This window comes from Protopterus annectens, chromosome 17.part0 (assembly GCF_019279795.1).
Source record: "Protopterus annectens isolate FY-2018-M chromosome 17.part0, PAN1.0, whole genome shotgun sequence".
NCBI classification, from domain to species: Eukaryota; Metazoa; Chordata; order Ceratodontiformes; family Protopteridae; genus Protopterus; species Protopterus annectens.
The window spans coordinates 361,769,330-361,780,713 of NC_056751.1; the positions used below are offsets into that span (position 1 = coordinate 361,769,330).

The 11,384-nt window shown below is 42.3% G+C and overlaps 1 protein-coding gene across 1 annotated transcript in view; it reads right to left on the reverse strand.

The window, feature by feature from the left end:
- The window catches only part of HRAS (HRas proto-oncogene, GTPase), an 814,425-nt gene that overhangs the window by 619,828 nt on the left and 183,213 nt on the right, over nucleotides 1-11,384 (reverse strand). The window lies entirely within an intron of this gene.

The following is an 11,384-nucleotide window of genomic DNA, read 5'->3' on the forward strand; positions in this document are numbered from 1 at the left end:
CCACAGCTAACAAAGGAGGACATGTGAAACAGTAAAAAAAGGGTGACCCAAAAAATAAAAAACAAGACCTCTGGTCAGGTCTAACCAATTGTCAGGGAAGCCAAGAATAATAATTTAGGATGAACGACAGATGGGAGCATGTTGAATCAGACAAAACAAGACCATCCAGATCTAGCATTATGGTAAGTGCATAACTGTCATATTGGATGTAATGTTTTCATCAAATTCACAAATGGAACAGCTTCCCAAGCTACCTGAAAAACTGGGTGGTCTCAAGGAAGGATATTCTTGAGTATGGTGGAACCAAGGGATTTACAGAACCTGGACTGTAGGTCCAACTTGTAGTGCAACATAAAAGGTACACGCTGTACACAAAGTAGCTGCAGCAGAAATCTTAATGAGCAGTGGAGGTAGTCACTGCTCTAGAAGAATAAGCCTTTGGTTTGCCAAGTCAATCAAAATTTTCCATAAACAAAAGGGAATATAGTCAGAAAGCCACCTGAACAACATTATAAACTCCTTACCCCAATTCAGCTTTTGGGAAGGCAAGAAAAATTTGGTCAGACTTTCTTATATCCCTTGTCTTGTGCAAGCAAAACCAGAGTTGATGATGATAGTCTATTAAATGCAAGATATATTCATTCCCCTTCGTTTGACAACTTTGGAAAGACCACCCGTAAACTGATTGTGTAAAGTTTGCTTCAGAGGCCACACTCAGAATGAAGTGAGGATTTGTTTGCAAAGATGATAACCTTATCTTTACAAAAAAACAGATAAGGAAGTTAACCTGATAGCTCTCGCAATACCCAGATCCTCTTAGAAGATGTGACCACTACCAAAAAGATTATCCTAGAAATAAATTTTAGATTCACTGAAGAGGCAGGCTCGAAGATAGTCTTAGTAAGAGTCTGTAGCATGATGGCATTGTCCCAAGGGGGAACCGGATCTCTGACTGCAAGTCTTAGGAGAAAAGCTGCCTTCAAAAAAGGCTGGAAATTTTTAAAGAGGTAATTGAAGTTTGGTTCTGTCCAACTTGGAAATTGGAAATGACTGCTAACTGTACTTTGATAACTGAAAAACTGGACCCTTTGTGAAACAATTCAGCCAAGATATCCAAAATAGAGTGAAGGGGGGCTGAAAATCCTCTTAGTGATGCAGGCTTTTCAAAACTCCCTCCCAGAGGGTGTAATTTTCATTCAGATGGACAACGTGGCAGTAATCTAGTATATCAACAAACTGGGAAGAACCCATTCATATCCACTGTGGAACAGGTCCATATGGGTAAATCTTTTCCATCTGCTACGTTAACCCTTCAAGGTCTTTGTTTTTCGAGAGGATGACAAATTTGAACTTGAGCAGTCAGCCTGGCATTTTGTCACCATTAAAATTGGAGAAACCATGCTTTCAACTTCAGGGTTTTTAGGTCTCAATGCAGCTGGTCAGAAGGGTGATAAGTTCTGGACAAGAGTCCAACACCCAAACTAGAAGTTTTAGGTGAGGCCAGAGAAAGAAAACAATATTGCCAGGGCCAAAAGGGAACAATGATAATAATCTTGGCCTTGCACCTCCTCGGTCTCAGAAGAAACTTTTTAACTTGGAAAGGAGGAAATGCATAAAGGAGACCTGGGGGCCAAGTGTGGACTATAGCATCCCTTTGTGCTTGTCCCTATGCAGGGATTAGGTCAAAGAAACTGCTACACTTGCTGTTTAGGTAGACAGCAAAAAAAAGATCACATAACGGTTGGCCCCAGTGAGTGAAAATCAACACTGTCTGATTGAGAGACCACTCCTGGGGCAGAAGAACAGGCCTGCTCAGTTTACCCGCCAGTACATAGAAAATCCTCAGAATGTGCATTGTGATTAGAAAGTGATGGGAAGACATTGCCCACTGACATACTTTCATGGATTCGCTGCACGGTGGATATAAATGGGATCCTCCCTGTTTTGTACTAAACCAGTCAGCTGCTGTATTTCCCCTATATATGGGGATCACACATTTGGGGAGGGTGCCCTGAAAGCCCTACCATGATAGGAGGGCTGTCCTCAATACATCAGTCTTTGTGAAAAACCTTGAACCATCTTCTCTTTGAAATTCCCTACCTCCACCCCAGAAGGTAGGCATCCATGGTTACATTGGCCATCAGGGGCGGTGGGGAGAACAGTCAACACCATGACAATACAGGGAAGGTCAACTACCAACTGATGAGTTTCCTGAATATTGGTGCAAGACTTACTGGTGCATAAAGGGAGCAACACATCAAGGACCATTGAACAGAAACTGTCCAGTGAAGGATCTCATGTAATATTTTGCCGGAAGATCTACTGAGTTAAAAGCAGTCATTAAGCCCAGATGTCAAAAACGAAGTCTTGCTGGGGATAAGGATGATGGACCTCTGTAGCCATCTCAGGCAGAGATAAGATTCTGAATTATGGAAGTCTGGCTATCTGAGTAGTGTCCAGGTGGCATCCAATAAAAACTGTCAGTCTTGGTGTCAACTGGTTCTTGGAAAGATCGATAATCTCCAGCTGTGGTGGTAGATGGAGGAAGAAATTCCTGCACTGAATTAGTAGTTCCCTGGTTGCTGCAGGGAGGAACCAGTCATCCAAACTGGGGAACACATGGAACTCCTGCAGGGAGGGATTCACTGCTATTACTGCCAAGCATTTCGTGAACACCCTGTGGGCTGTGGTGAGGCCAAACGGCAGTGCTCGGAAATGAAAATGACCACCTCAAAGCTGAAAACAATGAAATCTCTTGGACTGCTTTGCTATTTTGATATGATAGCAGCATCCTGGAGGTCTATGCTGCACATCCAGTTGTCCTTCCTCAAACGAAAGTAGACTAAACAGTGACCATCAGAAGTTTGTCTGTTTTACAAACAGACTGAGGAGAACTTGGGTCCAGAATGGGCCTCAGATCCCCCTTTTTTTTTTTTGGAACTAATAAGAACCTTAAATAGATTTCTGACCCTAGTTGATATGGGGAGACCTGGTAGATGACCATCTTCTATCAGCTTTGCTACCTCTGCTGCTAACCACTCCAACTGACTGGGTAGAACATCGGGAATTATCTTCTTTTTTTCAGGAGAAGAATCAAAGGGAATAAAGTAGCCTGTGATTACTGTCTGCATCCAATAATCTTGAGTGATGTCCTGCCAAGATTAAGAAAGTTAGGATAAGCGTCCCCCATCTGCCTCCGAAGTGTGGCAGTCTGGAACCATTCAGGATTGCTGGAATGGTTTGTTAGTAAAAAGACCTCAAAACTCTTAGTTCTGCATTCGGACCCTTCCCCCTGGGCAAACGTCTGTTAAAATTATTCCCTCTGCTCCATTTGGTTCCTAGAAAACAGCCTTTGTGGTATGGAAAACTGTATGCCAATTGCAGACAGAGGTCTTGGCTTGATGTTTGCCTTTGCTAAGAGTTTCTTTCACCTTAGTTCTGTAGAGGGTGAACCATCAAAGGAAGCATTGACAAAGGACATCAAGAAGCATTCTGTGAAATCGCATAGGCACGTGCAGGAGTACCTACGAACGTCAATGCCAGTGCCTGATGCCCCATCAGCTGCATTACAAAGCAGATGCATGGCCACATTAGTCATGGACTGAAGGGTAGATGGCCAAGAATCCACTAACTTTTGGATGCCCTCAGGCAGGGTTACTTAAGAGTGATTTTGGCAGTTACTTCATCAAGTCCCTCCGGAAAGAAGTCACATGAGCCAAGTAGTTCAGCACTCTGCAAAGGACACTGAAGCAGATGTCCATTTCACAAATCTGCCCAGTGTTCTAGATTCTCAATTAGGGGGTTGAGCAGATATGCTCTCCTCTGAAAGATCCCCTCTTGCAAGCACCACAACCACCATAGCATCTACTGAGGGACACTTGCTCCAGCAGGACTTATTCCTAGGGGCCACTAAAATCTTGTCTAGTTTACATGGGATTGGCTCCACTACATCAGGCTCCTTTGAGCAGCTGATGAAATCTATTACGTCAGAGGGGAGACCATCCAGGAGTTAGAAGACCCAGACCCAAATGCCTCAAAGAACACAGACTCCTCTGGAGAAGTGAATTTAGTTGATCGATGCCCTGCTTTGTTTCAAAAACACTTGTCATGATCCAACAAGGGCCAAGTCAAGAGAGTGAGGGAAACAGTCAAAGTCAATAATGGCAGTAGGCTCCATGGGGGTGCTCTATAGGGAAAACCTAGGTCCATGGGCTTCTGATCCAAACGTCTGATCAGAATAGAAGAGATCAACAGAGTAGTAGGGACCAAGCCTAGAGCCACTGAAGGGGTTGACACCAGAAGGAACCCCAGCTGGATCTATGACCAAAGAAACTTTCATATCATCCTTCTGATGCTGGCTTCTGACAAACTTCAACAAATAGAAGAACCAGAAGGATAAAGGTGGTTGAAATGATCGCTCGCTCGCGTTGCTCCTGTAAGAATGGCAAATGGAGCCCGAGGCTACCAGACTACGAGGAAAAAGAAAGATCGTCAGTAGATGCAAACATCTCAGGGTCTTAAGCAATAGACCAGACTGTTCCAATTGGGCTGGGGACCTTTTCCTGTTCTCTCTGTACTTAACTCCTTTGCATGTTCTTTCTGGTTTTCCTTACGGATCTTACGCTTATCCAACTCTCTGGAAGAGGGACAGGACATTTCCAAAGCTTAAGTAAATGATCCTCCCTGCTTGGGTGGGACAAAACCCCTTTAAAACTTGTTTGTCACAGCAGCCATGTAGGGCCCTGACCCTGGACAATGCACAAGTTTCACAATCCATAGCTAAATGTGACAACCCCAGACAATAACATGCATAGGGAGGAAGGGTCTTGGGGCAGGATGTTGTACCCACAAGCTGGGTATTTCTTAAATCCAGCAGCCTTGTCACTCATTTTAGCCTAGAAACAAAGCAACTTCTGAACATCCAAACACAACAAGCACTATCAAATTTTAGACTAGGTAAGATAGGAAAATAGTAATGCTAACTAGACAACCAGGAGTTCAAAAATATATATAGTGAACTTTTACACACATCCATATATAAATAATATGTATACTGTTATATACCTATATATGTTTGTACACACGTTTTCTATATGCATATATATATATATATATATATATATATATATATATATATATATATATATATATACACACACACACATATATGAGCTTCTCGGCAGGGAGAGCAACATAGAATACCCCTTGTTTGTTGATGTACTAGACTACAGACATATTTTTGGTCTGAACTGCAATGGTCCCTAGAGGGAGAACATCTTGAAATGCCTGCAACTCTAGTAGGACTGCTCTCATCTCCCGGACAATGATATGCGACTTGGTCTCTTGAGAGGACCACATACCTTGGACCATCCTAAGAAATGTCCCCCCTCCCAACCCAATTAGCAGACATCTGTGGTCATTGCAACCAGTGGAGGAAATAAGACAAAGGGACATCCTATGTAAATGTTGATTGGATCCGCCAGCAAATACTGGTTTTGCATACCGGAATAATTTTGACTGGGAAGGATAGAAGCTAAAGAAGAAAAGACCACTGAACAGCTAGAGCCCACTGAAGAACAAGCATATAGTAACATGCTAATGGGACCACTATAGAAGTTGCTATGGCACCTAGGGCCTGAAGGACAAGGTCTGGCAGGAGGAGCGGGATGAATAAGAATTTGATGAACCTGAGACCTGACTGCACATATACGATAAGGAGGTAAAAAAAGCAATCTGACTTATTGTGTTAAGATGAGCACCAATAAACTCCAGGCTCTGCACTGGAAGCAGTTTGGATTTGGAAATATTGACCAATGCCTAGCAATTGGCAAATCTGGAGTAAATAGTCCCTGGACTGTCCTATGAAGATGCAGGGTTGAGGTGGTGAGGAGCCAGTCATCTAGGTATGGAAACACTAGGAATCCTTGCCATCTCATCTGAGCTGCTACCACTGCCACCCTGGAGGCTGTGGTAAGTCTAAAGGGCAGAGCTCTGAAGTGATAGTGACTGGCTCCCAACCAAAAGCACAAGTGCCTTTGGAAGAATTTGTTTACTTTGATTGAGCACATCCAATAATCCTTCTGTAAAAGAGGTAAAGTGGACTGAACTGCAACCATTTGGAACTTTGATTTCCTCACAAACTGGTTCAGGATGCTTAGATCCAAAATTGGTCTCAGGTCTCCCGTCGTCTTTGGCACTAAAAAAAAAACTTTAATAAGTTCCAAATCCTCTACGGTTTGGTGGGACCTCCTGGATGATTTATGTTCAAGCAGCTTCTGAATTTCTTCAGCTGTAGCTTCTCTGACTGTGTGGAATATTAGGAAGGTTTCTTCTTTTGGACGACGGCATTTGGGAAAATAGTATAAAGTAACTCTGTGTATTATTCTGAGCACCAAATAATGTTTTGTTATAACAGCCCAAGTGTCTGGGTTCAAAAACAAATATCCCATGACTGCCTTCCGAGGCAAACAGTTGGGCTGTCTCTCAGGAGCTCTGAAAGGGTCAATTGAGAAAAGAATCTTGGAAACCCTGATTTTGGGGGCTTCCTCTGCCTCAATGACAGTATCTTCTATTTGAGCTCCCTCTTCTGTCTCTGAATGAGTTCTTCTATTTGAGCTCCCTCCTCTGTCTCTGAATGAGTTGTCTACATGTGAATCCTGGAAAGATCCCCATGATTTACGGAACCACATATTCTTGCCACCTCTGAGTACTTGAAAAGGATCACTGAGGGGTAGAAAAGTGAATCCCTATGGCAAAGACAGGCTTTCCTTCTTGTTCACTACCAGAAAGAGTTTTTTTTTGCACTGAAGGGCCAAACAAGGATGCTCCAGTACTCATGAAAGTGAACTTAAAGTCTGCAAAAACCACATAACCACATCCAGGCAATCTCCATACAGCAATGCCTGAACTGGACACCCATGAGGTGCCTTCTAATGCATTAGAAAATCAACCTCATGGATGCACTGGAAATAGGGAAAGAGTGGCCACCCAAGAGGATGATCTTTTATAATCCTCTGCAGACATGGTCTCGGAGAGATTTTGAAAGTTCCTTGGTCAAATCCCTCTGCAGTCTCAAAGTACGCCAAATAATTCAAAGACCTTAATGCAAAAGGTCACCAAAGCAAACACGTGCTTTCCAAACCTATCCAATGCCCTGGACTCTCGGTTAGAGGGGGTGGATGGAGGAGCAACATTATGCTAGCTCCTTCTTGGTGGCTGCCACCACAACCATTGAATCAACAGGGACTCCTTTGCTTCATGAGGCTTATCTTTTGGAGGCACTAAAAATTTATCTTAACAATGCAGGATTGGTTCAAAGTAAATTGGTTCCTTCCATGCCTGGCAAGAAATTAGATCAATTAGCTCACTGGCCAGGGGAGTCACCCAAGACATAGAAAAGCCTCCAGAAATACTGACTCCTCAGAGGAAGTACTATCTAAGGACCAACCACCCTTCTGCTTAAGGATTTCCAAACATTTCCAAATGAGACATCATCAGGTGGTGATCTGTGAGACCCTTCCCCTCTGTCAAAGTCAGTATATTTGATGACAGATTCCAAGGGGGAATCTATGTGCCTCCTTTTTACACATTCTCTTTAGGTGAACCTCCTCAGCAGGATGCTCTGGAGAGGTGTTAGATGAGAGTAGTTCTTCTAGGGGAAATTCCTGGATACTAGTTGGTACTGGCCGTCCCTGTGGAATAGGTCTGATGAGATCAAAGCAAGTAATCACAGTGAGAATGGGTGCTGGATTTGAAGACTTAGGAGAGACTGGATCTTTTGAATGACAGAACACCCTCTCCACAACCTCAAAAGCCAATAGACCAGGAGAAGCCAGGACTTGCAGCACCAGAGCGGAAACTCCAAAAGCAGGCAGATCACGACTTGTCCAGATCTGTGCCTTGAGAAGGGAGCTGGACCCAAGCTAATCTAGCACTAAGGCTCCAAGAGGCAAGGGTGGTTCTGACATCAACGGAGTAGATCCTGGCCCCACGGATCTGATGCCAATGCTTTAGCTCTGAGACTCATCCCGATCCAAAGGAATAGGAGCAGAAGTGGCCAGGAAAATAGTCTAGGTCAAAGATGTAATTCACTTCAGCTTAGACAAAGGTACTCTCAGATCCTGGGGCTCCAAAACCAAAGGACATATCACAGGAGGAGATATAATTGTATGGGAGGAGGTAGGAAGGTTCACAGATCCAAAGGGAGATGGAGTTGGTATAACCTACATCTGGATCGGAGCTCTTCTCATCATTTTATCCACTTATGTTTCAGAAAGACTCCTGAAGGAGTAAACAAACGAGATAGTAGAATGAGGTCTGGAGTGCTTCTTCAGAGGTTGAATGAGGGGAGAATGGAGCCAAGGAGAAATGGGGGTCAACAATGAGCGAAGTTTCAGTGTTTAATTAGTACCAGGAGTCACTTCCAATGCTTTTGAATATATAGGCTGAACAGTGGGACTGCCTCAAATAACTATTAGATCAGAAGAGTTTTACACTTAGGATCCAAAGTGGGATCCAATGATCTTTGTATTTTTTGTGGAGCTCCGAGGATGAAGTTGCCTTCGGAGACTTTGGTGGAGATAAATTTCTTATGCTACAACTGAGCCTTGAAAGGTGTGCTGGGGTTTGAGCCCGGGAGCAGGAAGAAGATGGAGGCAATAACCCTTTGAGGATTTGCTTATTCCTCTAGTCTGTACAAGCCCTAGAGGTAAAAGCAGTAAAAATGGTACAGGTTGAACACAGAAATGATGCTCCTAAACAATAAATGCACTCCCTGCGGGTATCAGAGTTCAGAATTTTGCGTCCACAGGAAGTGCATTTTTTTAAATCCTGTAAGCTTCTCAAACATTAACTTAAGAAAAAGGAAAGAAATGAATGAATATATATATATATATATATATATATACATATACATATACATATATATATATATACATATACATATACATATATATATATATATACATATATGTATATGTATATATATATATATATATATATATACACACACACACACACACACACATATATATATATATATATATATATATATATATATATACATATATATATATATATATATATATATACACACATATATATATATATATATACATATATATATCTATACACACACACATATATTTATATGTGTATATATATATATATATACATATATTTATATATGTGTGTGTGTGTACATACATATATAGGTCTACTTCAGAACAGCAAAACCTCAACACCGAAGACCACACACACACACACACACACACACACACACACACACACACACACACACATATATTTTACATTTGTTTACTGGGCTAGTCCGACTGGATACATGTCCATTTTCAGTGGAGGCCCGGGGAGAAAAACTCCACATACACAAACTTACATATTTTACACAGAAGTTAGCAAACAATTATAAAAACAAAGTGACCATATACAATGGGTTAGTAGTGTTCCCTAGTAGGGACTCACTTTTGTCTGACCATGAGAATTAAGAGACATCAGACTGGAAGCAGAGCTTGGTGATGTAGTTACAAGTTATGATAATTGCAGAATATGCTTTTAGTTTATTACTTAATCAGGGTTAGTACATGGGCATAGCCAATTCACTGAGATACTGCTTGAGGTTTTTGTTGAAGAGACTTTTGGAGGATTGTAGGGTTAGTTTGGCAAGAAATTCCAGGTTTTGACAATGAAGTTGGCAAACAGGGATTCACCAGCAGAGTTATTAGCTTTGTGGGTTTGGACCAGTAGTTTATCAGCTGTCCGTAGGGATCTCAGGTTGCTATATGACTTAATATTTTTAAGTGAGGGGGTATCCTCAGGGTGGTACAAAATGTTGTGCGCTATTAAGAGTTGATTGAATTGAATTAAGCTGGGCAGTTCTAGCCACTCTAGTTTTTTAAGGTTCTGGCAGTGGTGGGTTCTATAGGTGGAGCCAGTGGCGAATCTGGCAACATGATTGTAGCTATGGGACAGCTTACCTAGTTCGGATTTGTAGAGGTTTGAGAGTACAGGTGAGGCATATAAAAGAGAAGAGAGTAGGTGTGATATGGCAATTGCAGTCCTAGCCAGTGGGGTTAAAAATATCTTGTTTCTATACAGTGATCCAAGCTTCTTATTGATGGTCTGCATGGTTTTATTGACCTGTAGGTCAAATTTCAGATTATTGTCTATGGTCACCCCTAGCAGTTTGGTGCGATTATCTAGGGTAATAGTGGTACCATTCTTAGATGTGACAGAGAATGAAAGTGTGGTGGATCTACTAGTGGGAGAGAAGAGTAGAAGTGGAGTTTTATTGGGGTTCAGAAGTAGGAGATGGTTGGGCGAGCCATTTCTCGGTAGTGTTAAATGTATTTTGGGTTAAGATTTGCAAATCGGATGGGGACGTGGCTGAGCAGATGAAAGTGGAATAGTCTACGTATTGAATGCAGGTGGCTTTAGGAATAGCAGTGTGGAGGTTGCTAATAAAAACAGAGAAGAGCAGTGGACCTAGTATGGACCCTTGAGGAACACCAACTGTGTGAGAGGTAACTGGCTGGAGAGTTTGCCCTGCCATAGTACCGCCTGCTGTCTATCAGTTAGGTAGGACTGGAAACACTGGATAGCAGGCTTGCTGAGGGAAACAGATTTTAAAGAAGAATGAGAAGTTCATGGTTGACCATGTCAAAGGCTTTTCATAGGTCAAGAGAGAGGGCAGAGGTTAGCCTACGGTCATTCACGTTTTGGTTTATGGCAGTAGTAAAGGAAAGGAGGGCTGAGGTGGTGCTGTGGTATGGCCTGAAACCATGCTGGGAGTCTGATAGTAAGTTATTCTGTGAAAGGTATTGCATTAGTTGCTTGTGTACACATTTCTCCATTATTTTGGCTAGTGGGGAAAGAATGGCAATGGGTCTATAGTTGTATGCGTCTACGGAGCTACCAACTTTATGGAGTGGGATGACTTGAGATATTTTTGGATAAGGTTCTGTTGATGAGGGTACATATGGGATATGTAATGGCATCTGCAGCTATTTGTAGGTACTCTGCAAAGAGGAGGTCACCAGCGAGGGTGGTAGGTTTTAGTTATTTTTGCAAGTGTTTTGACAAAACTAGTGGATATTGGTTGGAAGCTAAATTCCGGGTGATTATTAGGTAGATTAGGCATGTGGTTTAAGTTAGAGGGGGTTAGTTGATTTGCTAGGCCTTGGATTGTTTCAGTGAAAAAGTTATTAAAAGGCGCGAGCTCTGGTCTCTGGGGAACTGTGGGTGTAGTTAGCCGGGGTTGAGGTGGTGGAGTGACCTGAACAAAGTAGTTGATTTAAGTCTGCCCAGAACTTTAGAGGGTTGTTGTGGTGTTTTTGTAGGAGATTTTGGTAGAAGCTTTTTTTATTCAG